The sequence below is a fragment of the Monodelphis domestica genome, chromosome 5, assembly GCF_027887165.1.
Source record: "Monodelphis domestica isolate mMonDom1 chromosome 5, mMonDom1.pri, whole genome shotgun sequence".
NCBI classification, from domain to species: domain Eukaryota; kingdom Metazoa; phylum Chordata; class Mammalia; order Didelphimorphia; family Didelphidae; genus Monodelphis; species Monodelphis domestica.
In genome coordinates, this window is record NC_077231.1 from 16372390 (window position 1) to 16392102 (window position 19713).

The window sequence follows — 19713 nt, forward strand, 5'->3', positions numbered from 1 at the left end:
TCTGAAAAAATGAGCAAACAAAAAATATTTTTAGCCATAAAAGACCCCAACTACTGAGGAAATAAACTCTTTTCAACAAAAGCTAATGGGTGAAAATCAGGCTGGCAGAAATTATGTTTGGACTAACAATTTCCAATAACTACTAAATGTATATAGATCCTAGGTAAAAACAGTAACATCACAAACATTTAAGGAGCTAAGAAGAAGATAACTTTCACAGTTCTTGACAAGGGGAGAATTATTGAGGTAGCAATGGTTTGAAAAGATAATAGCTGATAAAATGGAAAATTTTGATCACATAAAGTTGAATAACTTCTGCTCAAACCAAGCCGACGAAGGGAAAAAGACAATCTGGTGAAAACTTTGCAGCAAGGTTTTCTGATAAAAGTCTGATTTCTTATTCAGATACAGAAATTATTTAAATATATATGAATTAAAAGTAATTTCCTGATAAGTAGTTAGAAGATACGAAAACTTTTCAAAAGTCAGATTTAAAAAAAGAAAAAAATTACAATATTTGGACAGGATATAGGAATACAATTCCTCTATTAATGGAGCTATGTGAATTAGTCCAGCTATTCTGGAAAGCAATTACATATATCCTTGGAAATATAGGTATTGTCTTTTAACAAAAAGTATCTTGTTAAAGAAAACATAAGAAATTTTTATTCCATAACCCTGGAGCCCATTTTCCCACAAATTCACATAGTAACTCTGGGAAGAGTGGATTCAAAGTTAGACTAATGTAGTTGAGATAAACATGTATAAAAAGAGGTGTATAAGTGGAAATTCTTGAATCCCAAAAACTATATTACCCAAAATTCCTTTCTGTTTTACCCAGAATTCTTTTTCCTTTGTGCCCATTTGGGTGGTATTGTTTATGTTTGCTGTAACTTCTCCCTCACTCTCTTTTCCACGTGAAAAGATGGTGAGTTCTCTGAGTTTCTCTAGCTTTTGATTTTCTCTTTGTTTCAAATTAAATATTAATAAATAGTATTAAATATAATACTTGGAGTATTGAATATTAATTTTTAACATTTACGGAGGTAAAGGCAACTCACAACTTTTGGAACTAGTGTCTGGAAGTCTATCAAAGAGTACTAAAACTGAAGTCCCAGGCACTGCCTTCCTTTATAGCTAGACTCTAGTGTTCCATGTTTCATATATCTTGAAACTTCTTCCTCCATCAGGTGACTCCTTTTTGGTATCCATGTCTGTTTGGAGATGCCTGTTTGGAGTCCATGTCTCTGCTTTCTCTGGGGGCAATATATCTAACTAGTTGAATATATCCAATGATATAGAAGATGGGAAAGAGAGAAGGATATGAAAAATCTCCCTCTTGCCCTGTCCAAGGGATATAATGGAAGGGGTGTCTTCCTCAACTACCTCTTACTCTCCAAGCTAAGGTCTAACTGGAGGTTCTCAGTGAGGTTTAGTTATTTAAAGTCCCCAGAAGTGAATCACATTACTTTTAACTTTGTCTTGGTCTATGATAAAGATAATAAAATCATCTCTACAATCAGTTCCATATCTCATTAATATTTTATAGTTCAATTCTGTGCTTTCTGTGATTACATCAACTGAGTTGAAGCATAGCTTTATTTATTTATCCACTAAAAACATCAAATATGACTATTCTGTTACTACATCAACAAAGGTGAGTGAAGGAGTTATACTTTCCCACTTTACTTTTTCCCCCTACTTTAAAAAATGTTGTTTTGAGTTCAAAAATAGAGTACCATGTCTAATTTATAATATGTATGTAAGTGTATTTATATATACATATATATATATACATATATGTACATGTTTTTATACAATGGTAAAAAAAATTCTATTTGGACAATGGATATATAAGGAGGTCTGTCTTGAGTATGTCCAGATCTCCTAACATGAGGGATCTCTGAATCCCCTACTGTGTGTGTGTGCGTGTGTGTGTGTGCGTGTGTGTGTGTGTGTGTGTGTTCGGGGGCGGAGAGGTACCTCCTTTGATTGTCTGTAGCCAGAAAGGTACATTGAGAGGGTCAGTCTTTCTGGTTTTTGAAATATATTCTTTGTTTCTTCTGCATAAAAAATGCATAATAACACTTCAGATATTAAGCAAACCTTTGATAAATAATCCATACCGGTCCTTTTCCTCTTTGATTTCTTTGTGTAAAGTATATGTACTTTATGGTAGTATCATTTCATTGCTGGATCAGTTAGTTATGCATAGCTTAATGACTGAGGATTTAGTTTCAACAACTGTGCTTGAATGTTCTTGTTTTCTCACATCTTTCAATATTTATTATTTTCCATTTTTATCATCTCTGTCATCACCCATATATTATGAGTATGGAATTTAACCTTAAACAAACTTACTTTAATTGGAACTTCTCTAATTATTAGTGATTTACTGCATTTTTTTCATAAAGCTATTGAATTTTTTTTGAAAGCTGACTATTCCTATCCTTAGACAATTTGTCATTTGGGGAAAGGCTCTTTTTCTATAAAGGTTATGACTGTGTTTTCTCTTATTATCCCTCTTCATGAAGTCTGAGTTTGATTTTCTTATGATTACTTCCTCCCTGAAGCTACTCTTTCTCTTATTTTCTTCTCTCCCCCTTCCTATTTTCTCCTGGATCCCTGTTTAATTGAATACATGTCAACATGACATTCTGCCAATATTTTACCCACCTTTGGCCAGTTCTGATGAAAGTAAGGTTTAAGTGACCTAAGTTCTCCACAACTTCTTTTTTGTAGTCTTCTAATTGTGCACTCCAATTATGTGAGATAGTACGTTCTCCTACCATTCATTTCTCAGGCTATTTAATTAACATAACTAAAATAATAAAATAACATCCTCAATCTTAGTTAGTCCTCTCTATAACATGTGATAACATTAGAAATCTGAGGGGCTATTCATGACATCTTCCACTATAAGAAGTCAAGCACTTCATTGTTATATTTTTCTTTGTGCTGATTTAACTCATATTTACTTTATAATGTTTCTTTTGCCTCTGGGTTCATTTTTAAGCTTTTATTTCTCTTTTGTCTTTTCATCAGGGATACATGGAAGTTATCTATTTCATTAACAGATTCTTTTTACCTATAGTATTATATTTAGTTTTCTAATAAATTATTCTTTGTATTGTAGGATCATGGTATCTTTTAAGAATCATATTTCAAGATGTCCTCTTTTCATATATGGCTTTTCAGTACTTGAACAATTTTTCTTTGACTTGGAAATTCTGGATTTTGGCTAAGAAGTTGACAGAAGTTTTCATTTAGGACTTTCTTTTTGGATACAATCTGGGGATTTTTCTGGGGTCCTTTTCTACTTTGCTTCCTATGCTAATATATATGGGCAGTTTTCTTTATGATGCTTTTAAGGATGATATCAAGGCTTCTTTTTGTTTGTTTGTTTTGTCACAAGCTTCAGGTAATGGCAATAATTCTTAAATTATATTGCTTTGACATATTTTCCAAGTAACTTGGAAATGAAATTTTCTTCTATATTTTTCAAGTCTTTTGAATCGATTTAAAAATACTTCTGCCTCATGGAGTCATTAATTTCTTTTTTGGTTCATTTCAGTTCCCTAGTAGTCTCTTGTTTAAGTAACAGTAAGTTTCCTTTCATCTTTCCTTTAGAGCATTCATTTATTTGACATTATTTCCTTCTACTATTTTATTTATAATATCATTTAAAACTATTCTTCCTTCTAGAAATTCTGATTTCATATATAAGTTGTATTTTTTTCTTTAAAGCTTTGCTTGTAAATATTGCAGAGTTATTATTTTTTATTCTGGGTTTGTGTCTCAGGCATCCCTAGGTCCATAATGGGTTTTTTATCCCTGGTGTTTTGTTTATTCTCTCTTCCTCACTTACTTCCTGAATTGACACTTTGTGTTGGGCCCTGGCCCACTTCTGCAGGGAATACTGGGGCCTTGTACGGTCCTGATTTATTTTACTTGGGGTCTAGCCACCAAGTTCTCCCAGACCTGGGTGTTGTGTTCTTAAAATTTTTCAGGGGTGTCTCAGGCTAGATAGCAGATTTAGCAATCTAATTGCTACCCTCCTATTTTACCTTTGCACACTCAACTCTAGCCTAGGTCTGATCAAATACCTGCCTGGATCTCCAGTAGACAACTGGACTTTGTCAATTAAAGTTTGGCCTTTACAGATAACTGGAAGGTTCTGAAGTTATAGTACAACATAACTGTAGGCTTACTCCCAGTCCACACTTCCTCCCTTGGTCTGTAGCACTAGTTTGTGGAATTAATCTGTGATTCTGTTCTGAGGTCAGACAGAATGGTAAGCCCATCCCTAGCTGAAGCATCTTCCTGTCTGAAGCATTCTCTCCTGATTCAAGTTCAAGATCCTGTTCTAAAGTCAGAAATATAGCAGGCCAAACCATTGCAATTTCTCCTTGAAATTCCCAAACATTACTGGTCTGATTTTCTTCCTCAATTTTTGCTGGAGCAGTTGTGGCAGAGAGCTTGTTTGTACTGCTTCCTCCTATTCTGTTATCTTTGCTAGTCTTGAGTCAGTAGATTTTTAATGGCTTTTAAATCAGGTAAATTCCCAGTCTATTGAAGCACTTTTATTTCCAACTCTTAGATAAATTTCTTAATCTTTTCTGGAATGGTGTAAAGTTATGCTATATGTAACTCTAGAGCAATTCTACTTTTTTGATAAATCAATTTCAATAGGTAAATTCCATATCAGCAGGGGACACATTTCAAGACAAATTTGAAATTACAATATGAGTGATTTTTTATACATACATACATACATACATATAATAAAATTTAATTGATAAATTAAACATAAAGTAAGACATTACCAACAATGAGTACAGTATTAATAAAGTACATTGCACATTATTATTATAGTAATATAGTCTTTTCCTTGGGATGTATGGGTGTGCAAGGAGGACTAGCTCTTCTGATATGATGGCTTGCTGAGCCTTTATTGACTTACCTGTAGTGCCTACCTGGCACTCAAGTTTCACTTATGACTCCAAGAAAATGTAGCATGAAAAACAGCCATATTCTGACAAAAAGCATCATGGCAGATAGGCTAAACCAGATTGAGAGTAACTGATAAGCTACAAGTTAAGCAGCTATCTACCTCAAGCATGTGAAGACTGGGTAGATGAGAATAATTTGTTTAAATGGCCTGAAGCATGAGTTGTGAAGTGTTTACAGCTTGGTCAGACATCAAAGGTGCCAAGGCCATCCACTACATCCTTAACCATTACCAATTGTCCTGACTTTTATCTTGCCTTTTGACTTTGATAATTGGGGGGGGGGGCTGATGACTTTGCGTAACTCTGCCTCACTTAAATCCAGTTTATGCACAAGTCAAATCAATACCCTAAGATGCCATTGATCCTCTGAAAATGAAGGGCAAACATCAGCAATGATTCTCTCTCTCTCTCTCTCTCTCTCTCTCTCTCTCTCTCATACACACACACACACACACACACACACACACACACACACACACACACACACACATATACACAGATGAGTTATGTACTGGGCTGGTAAATTCCATCATGTCTGTACTCACTTGTAGGATAGTTTAAAACTTATAATCTTTAAAGACATTTTTTCATTTTTTTTATTTTCCCCATAGTTAACTGTGAGTAACTTAATCATTAAATAAAGGAGCCCTACTATATTTATTAGAGTTAATAATATCCTCAACTAGACCTGTGACTTTATTGCTCTGGGGAACTTTTGGTGTGGAAATTTTCTTTATTGATGAGAATAGTGAATTTGTGGATAATTTGGAATCTTAAAGATTTGTCTAGCACACTAAGAGGTTATATGACATGTTCATGAAAATATAGCCAGTCAATATAATAGACAGGATTTGAATACAATTTCTCCTTACTCCAAGGCCCAACCTCTCTGCTATGTTGTTTCTCATTTGCTATAGTAGGAAAGAGTGCTAGAGTTGGAGTTGGCTTTCCAATATTCAATTCAAAGATCTACCACTTTTTATGCATGTAAGTTAGGCAAGCTATTTTGTCCCTCTGAGATTTTGTTTCCTTACCTATAAAAAATATCTGAATTTGATAGCTTTGAAAGTCCTTTCTGGCTTCCAGAGAGACAGACATGGATGTGTTATAATTTGCTTTTGAGGAGAAAATCACATATATATGATCATAAGAGGAAGCCCAGAACATGAGAGTATATATTATTATTATTATTGAAGGTATCATTTTGTAGTTCAAAAGTCTTCCAGCCAGTTCAAATCCTTCCTCTAACATTTATTGTTTGGCCTTGGGCAAGTCAGAAAATCCATTTTTATTGTCCTTAAGATATGGTTGAAATGTCTACCTAACAACAATCAAATGTAATGGACTTCTCTACTAGCAGCCATGCAATGATCGAGGACAATTCTGAGGGGCTTATGAGAAAGAACACTATGCACATCCAGAGAAAGAACTGTGGGAGTAGAAACACAGAAGAAAAACAATTGTTTGATCACATGGATCAATGGGGATATGATTGGGGATGGAAACTCTAATGATCACCCTAGTGCAAATAATAATAATAATATGGAAATGGGTCTTGATCAAGGACACATTTAAAACCCAGTGGAATTGTGCAACAACTATGAGAGATGGGGGAAGAATAAGGGGAGGGAAAGAACATGAATCATTTAACAATGGAAAAATATTCCAAATTAATTAATTAAATAAAATCTGGCAGTTCAAAAAAAAAAAGAAAGAAATGTCTACCTAAAAGTTTTGTGAAGATCAATGCAATTGAAGAATGTCTAGTACTCTGCAAACCTTAAACTGCTATGTAAATATTAGTGGTGCTATTATTAGTAGTGGTGCTGGGTTAAATGATATTAAGTCCAGAAATGTTTCCCAAAAGATCTGAAGCACTGGAGTTTACTAAAGCAGAGTTGGAAAGTTCACAAAGAACTTTCCTGGCAGCTTTGTAGCATTGCCACTAATGATCCTACCCATAACCAGGAAGTGAAAGGGATAACAAAAATGAAAAAGATTTAGAGAAATGTCCCCCAAACTTTTCTCAGAATGCAGAAACAAGGTTGGGTTGGTTGGCCCTTGGCCCCTAAGTTTTGCTTGACGGCTTTGGTCAGTTGTTTTACTATAGAGGAATACGTTTGTTTGGTTCTTCTCTCATGGCACAACTGTTGTACTTTTCTCTTCTGATATATGGAGCATCCTTAAAAAGATGCGATAGGATGGGCTAAAGATCTGGTGTTAGAAGTCATTGCTTGAGACCGAAGGTTCTGCTCCAGAGCTGATGAGTCCTTTCTGCCATGTTTTTACTCTTTAGCCACACCTACTTTGAATATCAATTTGCTAGCTGGCTCTGAATTTCCAGGTGGCAATTCATAGTGCTTGCCAAAGCATGAAACTTAAACTTTAGTTTTCCGTGATGTCAGATTAGCAATAGCACCTTAACGGGGAGCTTTTAAAATAAAGCAGCTATTTCTGGTGGTTACCTCATCTTCTAAACTCTTGTTAGAGCTATATAAGGAATTTGCTAAAAAGCATGGAGGAAAGTGTGAGCCATCCCAAAGATTCCAGCTATCTACTACCTACTAAAATGAAAAGATGCAGATTTCGCACATTTTCTGTCCCAGACTTAGAGGTGATACGAAAATAAGCATCCTTCTGTGCAGGAGGTAGAATTCATTTGATATCCTTTGAATAAAATGTAGGGGGTTGGGAATAGAGAAGTCATTGAAAAAAAAATTTCTAGACAGCAAAAATACCTTGAGTTGGCCTGCTATGGTATGAAGTCATTTTGTAGTATGTGTCAAAGCATACAACACAAGCCTTATGAGCCTCAGAGTCTATTTTTAGAGAGGAGAGGGAATTACAAACAAAACACTACAAAGACTGAAACTGTACATGCTATTAAGTCTGAACAATAAAGCAAACAAAATAAAACTCTGTCTCATTTGCCATACAAATTGGGTCACCAAGGGTATAATGATCTGATTATATTGTACGTGCATGCTGGGTCTGAAAGTCTCTCATAAAAGCATAGCTACTAGAGCTATGTAAGCGGCACTTCTATTTTACATACTATAACAACATTTATTTTATTTTTCAGAAAAGTTATGGTAGTTATTCAGGTGAAGCAAATTTAGCCTGTGTACACTGAGGCTGCAGTTGTATATCTAAGAGTAAAAAAAAAAAAGATTAAAAAGTACCCTTTCTTGTCCACTGTGTTTGCTCACATATTTTATATTTAACATACTAATCTCATGAGGTTGTTGTTAGTTTAGTGCCCCCCTAGGTCCTGCCAAGATTTTAAACCCTGGTTTGTGTTTGTTCAATAACAACCCTCAAGTCCCTCTGATGTGCTTTCTCAAAAAGCGAGCCATTTTACTGTCATTTACATAATATAATAGAGCAGTGGTAAAAATTGATTAAAATATAATTAATAAAGGCTAGAATTATTATAGCATGATAAGGTTTGTAAAGTTAAAAATCAGGATAAACCAGGAAAATATTTTAACAGCAAACATTCAATGCCTATGAAAAATAGAAGACCTCCATAGAAAAACCTTGATAGAAAACTTCCCTTCTGAAACTTCTAGAGACAGAAAATGCTAATCAAACCCAGTTTTCACACTTCTATTAAGCCTCTGACTTCCTTGAACAAGTAGAACCTCCCTAAATTGAAAGCTTTTCCAGATTAAGATGGAATCCTACCAGAAACTCCCTACATAGAGAAAGTACTCTCTAAACAATAAAGCACCATTCATCCGTGAATTCTTATTATTTTCCGACTTACTGAAAGGGTTTTCCTGCAGAAATTGTAAAGCTTTTCTTACATTCACACCAAATAAGGTAAAATATAGATTTCATAGTATTTCTCTGTAAAATGGGAATATTTTTTATAAAATATTTTCATATTATTTATGGTATTGTACTCAACCATGCCCTGTTGAATGCATGTTTCTGTTTTTTTTAAAAAGACAAAAACTATTTCCCCCATTGTCATGCCCCACAAAATCTTCCTTACCTCTTTGACTCTTTCCTTTCCCTCATCAAGAATTATAATATATTAGATATGAACAGGATATTAGAAATAGTGAAGATATGGCTTCCCCAATGGGTGGACCAAGACCCAGAGAGGGAAAAAAAATTCTCCTAAAATTGTAAACATAGTTATGGTCAGTTCTCAGAGCAGTGCCAAGGTCTTCTGATTCATAGGCAAGAGTTCTTTCTACCCTAGCAAAGTAGATTGATGATTTCCCATTTTACTGACTTACAAATTAAAATTCAAAGGTGGATATGGACATACTGATATGTGAAAATTAAATAGGAATAGGTCTTGCGAATTTTTAATTCTTTAACTTAAAAAATCTTTAACTGTTTTCCGTGAAGGAATACTTTTTTCTCACTTTATTTTTCTTTGTGATAAATAGTCAAAAAATCAAGGAATTAAAGTAACTATTTTACTGCACATTAAAGGCTTTGTCACAAACTAGACAAGGCCAAGAAATTAAAGATAAATAGTCCATCTGTTGATTTATTCCATTGTTAGCAACTGAATGACATTTGGTCTGACTATTCCATCCTTAAACATATCCTGACATCTTATTCTATTCTCATATTCCTAATTTAATTCATATCACATATATATTGATGTGTATTTGTGATATGCATAGACAAATATGCACATGTAAAAGAGGGCCAAGGGATTCTCAATTTTGATTGTCAGGATTTCTATGTCTGTATTTGTGTGTACTTGAAAAACTCCTTTTTCTGGTATGCCTGGCTCTCCTCTGAAAGAAGAGAGATTAATTGAAAAGTATTGTTTTTGTTGGCAAGATAATCCCAGAAGATAAATGAAATTAAAACTAACAGTCTTAGCTTCTGGCCAATATAATTTTTATGCCCAAATAAGACTAATATTACACATTTAGGTTCATCACCACTGCTAAAAGTAATATTATACCCATATAATTTTATATCAGTTTTGCTAGTGAAATAAATATATATTTGCTGCCAGGTCACATTGATGGAAAGAGCACATATTCCTGTCAATATTACAGGTATGTACTTAGTGACTCTTGGCAGACTTTTTCAAATGGCACTGAGGACAGTTTAATTAAAAATGGAAAATAATAAGAGAATATTTATGCCATAGTACATCACATTTATTTCAATACAACTTACTACTATTCAGTGGTGGTGTCTTTAATCAAAACTCAATCACTGAATCATACTGCCAAAGAGGAATGGTAAAAGTATACTACTTAATTTTACTACTAAAATAAAAGCATTTCAAATAACTTGGTTGATGGGGTGGAACTTCTATTGTTATTAGGAATGACGGAGGTGAGGGGTATTTGTTGAAAAAAATTAGTTTGATTTCTGATTGAATACCCAGTTTTACAAATTTGTTTTTTGTTGAAGAAAATGTTTAGATTTGAAATGTTTCCCCATAGGATCTCTTTATCTAAATCCTATGTCTCTTTATTATTTTCTTTGATGAAATTTTCTATTGTTTCAGTAAGTTTTTCTTTGATCCACTAGTTCCTTCAAGTTATGTTATTTAGGAGTAGATAGGTGGTTTAGTGATGGAAAAGTAAGCCCAGAAATAGGAGGTCCTGGGTTCAAATATGACCTCAGATACTTCATAATTATGTGACCCTGAGCAGGTCACTTAACACCAATTGACTAGACCTTACAGCTCTTCTGTCTTGGAACTGACACTTAGCATCCCTTCTAAGACAAAAGGTAAGGATTTTTTAAAGTTATGTTATTAAGTTTTCCATTACATTTTATTTCTTTCTTTAAGGGTCATTTATGGAATATAAATTTATTACACTAATCAGAAAATAACTTCTGCTTTTCAATATTTTGAGGTAAGGCTTTAGTTTATATAACCAATATTTGTAAAGATGCCATGCCCAGCTTACTATTTCTCCTTCCAATTGGATTAAATTTACCTTTGTATATTTAGGTTCTATGCTTTTTTATGCATATTTATATTAAATACTAATACTAATTCATTACATAAAGTATGTAATTTCCAGGTTTATCTTTTGTCTATTTTTACTGTAATCTTTTTTTGTTCCAAGTAGTCATTTTAATTTTGTGATTCTCTGTGTTTCTTGTAAACAGCATATTATCAGATTCTTCTTTCTGAGTCATTCTATTATTTGCCATTTTATGGGTGAATTTACCCATGCCTATTCCCAGTTATAATTATTAATTATTATTACCCTCCTGTAACAAAGGAAGAAATAAATTACTTAAACAACCCCATATCAGAAAAAGAAATTGAACAAGCCATCAAAGAACTCACTAAGAAAAAATCCCCAGGTCACAAATGAATTCTATAAAACATTCAAAGAATAAATAATCCCAATATTATACAAACTATTTGACAGAATAAGCAAAGAAGGAGTTCTACCAAATTCATTTTACAACACAAATATGGTATTGATCCCAAAGCCAGGCAGGCCAAAAACAGAGAAAGAAAACTATAGACCAATCTTCTAATGAATATAGATGCAAAAATAATGAATAGGATACTAGCAAAAAGACTCCAGCAAGTCATCACAAGGGTCATTCACTTTGACCAGGAAGGATTCATACCAGGAATGCAAGAATGGTTCAATATTAGGAAAACCATTTTAAAGATTAAAATTTAGGGGAGACTGAGGCAGGTAGAAATTAGTTTCTCTCTGCAAAGGAGTATTATATTTTTAGAGTTTTATTAAAGGTTGAGAATAATAGAATATACAAGTAAGAAAAGGCACGTGCCAGGTGGGCCATAAGACCCACCCAAAATTCCACTCACATCATGAGACACATCTGTTTGCCAGCTGAGACAGGAAGTAAAGAGGCCCAGCCTATGGGGAAGACCCTTTAAATAAAATTTTGCTCTCCTCCCAGGTGAGAATTCAATGAGATTAGAGGGCATCTGGAAGCTAGCAAGGACTCCTGGGGAATGGAGTCCAGAGTTCAAATCTCAATTTTACATTCCCCCCATTTGATCCTCTGGGAAGAAGTCCTTCCCCAAAGGATCATAAAAACATAATCTATTTAAAGATTACAATAATTTGAGGATAAGAGAAAAAAAAGAACAAAACCAATAATTGCTGGACACATTGACAGAAAGCCAGTTAGGGGGCAGTCCCTTTTGGCATGAAAGTATACATACAAATAAATGTTCAATCAACTACACCCAAAGTTCATTTTTGTGCAGCTTGTAGTCTGGAGGCTTCTTCATGATGGATTCTCCAACAGTTCAGTTCTGGATTCAGAGAGGTGGCATCTTTATTTACCTAAAATTCTTCTCAAGAGGAATTTAAACTTTGCAATTTAAATAATGATATTTTTTTACATCCCCCCAATTAAGAGGGTGATTAAAAAAACAGGATCACTTAGGGATGCATGGCTGAGGTATGAGGTATATGAATCAATTGGCAAGAGATATTAAAAAGATATCAGAAAAATCCAAAGAAAAAAAGAAAAAACTCTGGATGAAAATATAGACTAGCAAAGTCTTATGTATAAAAATTCCAAGTAAAAAGAAAAATAAATCTATAACAGGTCCTTGAATCAGGGCCCAATTAAAATGATCTAAGCAATGATGCATTTACCCAGTCAATAGCCAGGACTACAGAAAGGTAGCACACTATGGAAGGCAGAAAAGGGGACCAGATTATAGAAGCCAAGTAGGAGCCAAGTTTTGGGGATACTCCTCTGTGAGTATCTTCAGAGTGAGTGTGGGCACAAGGAAAGCCTGATCTGGCTGCATCCACACTGAAGGACCAAAAGATATGGAATATGATGTTCCTGAAAGCAAGGAAACTAGGTCTACAAACAAGAATCAAATACCCATCAAAACTGACTATATTCTTACAGGGGAAAGTATGGTCATTCAACACAATAGAAGAATTCCAAGCATTCGTAAAGAAAAGACCAGACCTGAACATAAAATTTGATGTCCAAGCACAGAACTCAAGAGAATCATCAAAAGGTAATTTAAAAAGAGGGGGAAAAGAAAAACAAAACAAAACAACAAAAAAAATTTTTTTAAGAGACTCAATAAGTTAAAATGATAGGTATCCCTATAAGAAAACAGGGCATTGGTAACTCTTAAAAACTGTTGCTATCATCTGGGCAGCTAGAAGAATTACACTTAAGAGGGAAGAGTGACAAACTGTATATGATGAAAGGACAAGACATAAATAGGTATATATATATATATATATATATATATATATATATATATATATATATATACAACTAGAGCTTAAAAAGAGGTTAATACTAAAAGAAATGAGAAAAGAAAAAATGGGGGTAAATTTATATGTCACAAAGAAGCTCATGGAGGGAGGGGGGAGAACATCGATACACTGGAAGGGTAAAGAGGTTGGAGATAGGCAATACTCAACTCTTATGTTCTTTGTAACTGACCCAAAGAGGAAAGAACAATCCAATCCATCGGGGCAGAGAATAGATTTGCACCCTATAGGGGAGCAGAATGGTAAAAAATGGACTAGTGTGGAAGGAAGCAGTACAAGGGAAGGAGAGGGTGGGGGGTAATTTCAGAAAGACTGCAGGGAAAATAAGGGGGGGAATAAGAAGGGAGGGGGATAGAAAGGGAAGTAAAGTAAGGGTGGGAACCAGGGGGACTGGTTATAAACAAACATTGGTGTAGAAGGCAATAGTGAAAGAAGAAAAGGCAGGACCAGGAGTAGAAATCAAAATGCTGGAAAATACACAGCTAGTAATCATAACTCTGAATGTGAATGGAATGAACTCACCCATAAAATGTAAGCAAATAGCAGAGTAGATTAGAATCCAAAACCCTACCATATTCTGTCTGCAAGAAACACACATGAGGAAGGTAGACACGCACAGGGTGAAAGTAAGAGGATGGAGTCAAATCTATTGGGCATCAAATGATAAAAAGAAGGCAGGAGTCACAATCATGATATCTGACAAAGCCAAAGTAAAATTAAATCTAGTTAAAAGAGCTAAGGAAGGTAATTACATGCTGATAAATGGCAGTATAGACATTGAGGAAATATCTGTACTCAATATGTATGCACCAAATGGCATAGTATCCAAATTTCTAAAGGAGAAACTAGAGCTCAAAGATGAAATACATAGAAAAATTATATTAGTGGGAGATCTGAACCTTCTTCTATCTGAACTAGATAAATGAAACCAAAAAGTAAATAAGAAAGAGGTGAGAGAAGTGAATGAAATCTTAGAAAAATTAGAGTTAGTAGACATGTTGAGCAAAATAAATAGGAACATAAAGGAATACACTTTCTTTTCAGCAGCACATGGTACATTCACAAAAATTGACCATATATTAGGGCACAAAAATATTGCAAACAAGTGCAAAAGGACAGAAATAATAAATGCAACATTCTCAGATCACAGTGCAATGAAAATAATAATTAGAAAGGGTACATGGAGAGATAAATCAAAAATTATTTGGAAAATAAACAATATCATTCTCCAAAACCGATTATTCAAAGAACAAATCATAGAAACAATTAATAACTTCATTGAAGAAAATGACAATGGTGAGACATCTTTTCAAAATATATGGGATGCAGCCAAAGCAGAACTCAGGGGGAAATGTATATCCTTGAGTTCATATATTGACAAATTAAGGAGGGCAGAGGTCAATGAATTGGGCATACAAATTAAAAAACTAGAAAGTGAACAAATTAAAAATCCTCAGATGAAGACTAAATTAGAGATCCTAAAAAGCAAAGGAGAAATCAATAAAATTTAAAGTGACAGAACTGTTGATTTAATAAATAAGACTAGAAGCTGCTACTTTGAAAAAACAAATAAAATAGACAAAGTACTGGTCAGTCTAATGAAACCTCCAGGAATTGATGCAGAGTGAGAGGAGAAGAACCAGGAAAACATTGTACACAGAGACCCATACGCTGTGGTACAATCGAATGTAATTTTGAATGCATTAGTTTTGTTTGTACAAAAACTTTTTAATTTAATGTAATAAAAAATATTGATTTTGCATTTAGTGATTTTTTTTTCTAGCTCTTCCTTGGTTTTAAAATCTTTCCTTTCCCATAGATCTGAGAAGTATACTGCTCTGTGTTCATTTAATTTGCTTATAATTTCCTTCTTTATATTCAGGTCATTCACCCATTCTGAGTTTATCTTGGTGTAGGGTGTGAGATATTGATCTAAACCTCATCTCTCCCATACTGTCTTCCAATTTTCCCAGCAGTTTTTATCGAAAAGTGGGTTTTGGTCCCCAAAACTGAGATCTTTGGGTTTATCATAGACTGTCTTGCTGAGATCATTTACCTCAAGTATATTCCATTGATCCTCCTTTCTGTCTCTTAGCCAGTACCAAATAGTTTTGATGACCACTGCTTTATAGAATAGTTTGAGATCTGGGACTGCAGGTCCTCCTTCATTGGCATTTTTTTCATGATTTCCCTGGATATCCTTGATCTTTTGTAATTCCAAATGAATTTTATTATGATTTTTTCTAATTCAGTAAAAATATTTTTTGGCAGTTCAATGGGTATGGCACTAAATAAATAAATTAATTTGGGTAGGATTGTCATCTTTATTATGTTAGCTCGTCCCACCCATGAGCAATCAATGGTTTTCCAATTCTTTAGATCTAATTTTAACTGTGTGAGGAGTATTTTGTAGTTGTATTCATACAGTTCCTGTCTTTGTCTTGGCTGATATATTCCTAAGAATTTTATATTGTCTATGGTGATTTTAAATAGTATTTCTCTTTCTAATTCTTGCTGCTGAAATGGATTGGAGATTTATAGAAATGCTAATGACTTATGTGGGTTTATTTTGTATCCTGCAATTTTGCAAAAATTGTTGATTATTTCGACTACCTTTTTAGTTGATTTTCTAGGATTCTTTAAGTAGACCGTCATATCATCTACAAAGAGTGATAGCTTGGTCTCCTCATTGCCAATTTTAATACCTTCAGTTTCTTTTTCTTCTCTAATTGCTACATCTAGTGTCTCTAGTACAATGTAAAAGAATAGAGGTGAGAATGAACATCCTTATTTCAATCCTGATCTTATTGGGAAGGCTTCTAGTTTATCCCCATTGCAGATGATGTTTGCTGATGGTTTTCCTAATATTAAACCATCCTTGCATTCCTGGTATAAATCCTACCTGATCATAGTAAATAACCCTCATGATCACTTAGTGGAGTCTTTTTACTAGTGTTCTATTTAAGATTTTTGCATCTGTGTTCATTGAGGAAATTATTCTGTTTTCTATCAGTGTTTTGGGTCTGCCTGGCTTTGGAATAACTACAATATTTGTGTCATAAAAACTACCAAAAACATTTTTATACAATTAGAAAAAATTATAACAAAATTCATTTGGAAGGACAAATGATCAAGAATATCAAGGGAACTAATGAAAAAACATGTGAAGGATGGGAACCCAGCAGTACCATATCTGAAGCTGTACTTAAACTGTGTTCATTAAAATTATATGGTACTGATTAAGAGACAGACAGGGTGGATCGATGGACTAGACTAGGGGTTAATGACCTTACCAGTCAGTGTTTCATAAACCCAAAGATCACAGCTTTTGGAACAAGAACTCACTATTTGACAAAACTTCTGGGAAAATTGGAAAACAGTATGGAAAAAAATTAGGTTTAGGTCAACATCATACCCTATATGAAGATAAATTCAAAATGCGTAAATGGCTTTAATATAGAGTGAACTCACAAATAAATTGGGTGCACATAGAATAGTTTACTTGGCAGATCTATGAGAAAGGAAGGAATTTAAGACAAAGCAAGAGATAGAGAATATTACAAAATATAAAATGAATAATTTTGATTATAGTAAATTAAAAAGGTTTTGCACAAGCAAAAGCAATGCATCTAAAATTATACAGGAAGCAACAAATTGGGGGAAAATTTTTATAATAAAAATCTCTGACAAAGATCTAATTTTCCAAATATATAAGGAACTAAGTTAAATGTACAAGAAATCAAGCCATTCCCCAATTGACAAATGGCCAAAAGATTTGAATAAACAGTTTTCAGATGAAGAAATCAAAACTATTAATAATTCCAGGAAAGTGTTCTAAGTTCCTCCTGATTAGAGAAATGAAAATCAAAACAATGCTGAGGTGTCACTGTACAACTAGAAGATTAGAGGAAAAATAATAAATGTTGGAGAGGATGTTGCAAAATTGGGACACTAATACACTTCTGGTAGAGTTGTGAATTGATCTAGCCATTCCAGAAGGCAATTTGGAATTATACCCAAAGGGCTTTAAAGAGAATGCATTCCCTTTTATTCAGCAATACCACAGCTAGGTTTTTATGCCAAAGAGATAACAATGAAAAATGTTTGTACACAAATATTCATAGCTGCATGTGCTCCTTGTGGTGGCAAAAAAATTGGAAAATGAGGGGGTGTCCCTCAATTAGGGAATGGCTGAACAAATTGTGGTATATGATGGTGATGGAATACTATTGTGATATAAGGAATGATAAACTGTGATTTCCGTATGAGCTGGAAAAACCTCCATGAACTGATGCATAGTGAGATGAACAGAATTAGGAGAACATTGTACAAAGAAACTTTGTAGGGTGATCATATGTAACTGATTTTGCTACTGATAGCAATGCAGTGATCCAGGACAATCCTAAGGGACTTATGAGAAGGATTGCTCTCCACATTGTGAGAAAGAACTGCAAGAATAGAATTGGAGAAGGAAAACATTTGATTTTTCACTTGTTTATATGGATATTGGATGTGGAGTTTTGGTTTTTAAAAGATTATCACAAAAATGGTTAATATGAAAAAGGCATTGCATTATACATGTATAACCTAGTGGAATTACTTGTCAGCTCTGGGAGGGGTGAGGGGGAAAAAAGAGAGGGAAAGGACATGAATCATATAACCATAGAAAAATACTTAAATAAAATTTTAAAAATAAAAAAAAAATCAATCCAGTGTTCTTTCCTTTGCAAAATGACCATAATATTCTTTAGGTTAATCATATTCAGTGGCTTTTCATTGCCTGTAGGAAAAAAATGCAAATTTCTCGTTTGGTATTTAAAGGACTTCTTAATCTGGTTCCCATCTACCTATTTATACTTTACATTATTGCTCTTGACATTCTTGACATAGCCTGCATTCTAGGTAAATTAGCCTTCTGTTTCCTTTAACTCAGCATCCTACTTCTTATCTCCATGATTTTGCATTTGATAGTCATTTGTTCTCTTCCTTCAAATTAAGAGAAGAAATCTGACTATTCATCACCTATGCCATTAATGAGTAAGTGCCACTTGTCTTGCTAGAGTTTTCCAGTAAAAAAAAAAAAGGAAAATCATTCATCTACAAAATAAGTGGAGGAGCCATTCCCTTGGTTGAAAGATATACCTTTCTTATTTTTGATGGCAAGAAAGGCACAAAAATGTTTACAGAGCCTGGCACGTCTTCAGTAGGCATCTGGTATTTGAGACAGGATCATTTCACCCAAAAAACTGTCTTCTGTTTCAGTCTGGTAATCATGTACACTGGCCAAAAGTGATTTTGGCTCATACTCTTACTTAAGGAGTGAGAAAAAGAAAAAAAAATTGCTTTGGTATTTTTTCCCTATTTTCTAAAAAAAGAATATCTATATTCTGGAAGCTGTAAATTCTTGAGTAATACAAAGTTCTGGTTGTCAGGACAGAAAATTAGCCATTTAATAAATATTTTCAAAATCTAAAAAGGTTGAAAATTCATAATCTTGTGAGCCAGGACACAAATTTTAGCTTACCTTCTATGGTCTGGCACCTTCCTTTTCCTGGCAATAAATTTGGCCTGTACCTACCAATTCTAGAGAGAAGCCTGAGTTTGATTAAATGAACATTTATGAATAATATCCTCAGAGAATTTCAGGACATACCCAGATTCAGGCCCAGTGGCAATAGAACATTGTGCCTGTATGACGATGCTGTTCCCTAAAATAGAATGTTCAAAAAGGCCATAATTCTCCCAACCTATAGCAGTCATCACTTATCTTGTGAGACACCACAAGGTCAAATAAATTCCTGATCTTCTCTTTTTCCTTGCTCATTGCTGATTTGACAGTTTCATCAAACAACACCAAAGCTATGCTAATTTGGGGGTACTTTCCCTAATAAGATACCACTAGCTGGCACATAGACTTTAGGATGTCATCAGAGTGACAAAAATTCTCATAGGAAAGTAAGAAAGAGATCCAATCAATTTTCCAAGTTTTCAAGGACAATTACCAACTTTAAATACCAGAGAAGGGGGGAAAATCCCCAATAATTACTTCCAGCTGATATACTTCCTATTGGAATCTCCCTGTGGGAGAGCAGCTGTCTGTGGACCATTTGGGTTCCTAGTGTGTCAGCTGTGGTAACATGTGGGCCACACCCATGGTGAGTACAGCTACTGGATGAGGGAACTCCACTAATTGTTCAAACCCACAGTAGGGTCTGGCTGCCAGTTGGTAGACACAGCTGAGTGGAAATAACAAATCAAGTGAGAACTGATTTTTCTTTCTTCCCTTCAACACAGAGCAAGACCACCAAAAGGAGAATTAATCAACCTTTCCTGTGTTAATTGAGAACACTGGATGCCATTTTCCAAGGGGAAATCTTTTCCCTTCAAGTCAGGCTAACTCACTTGAAGTCTGGCTCATGTCTAGAGAAATGACTGCCAGGTAGTCTTGGGAATTG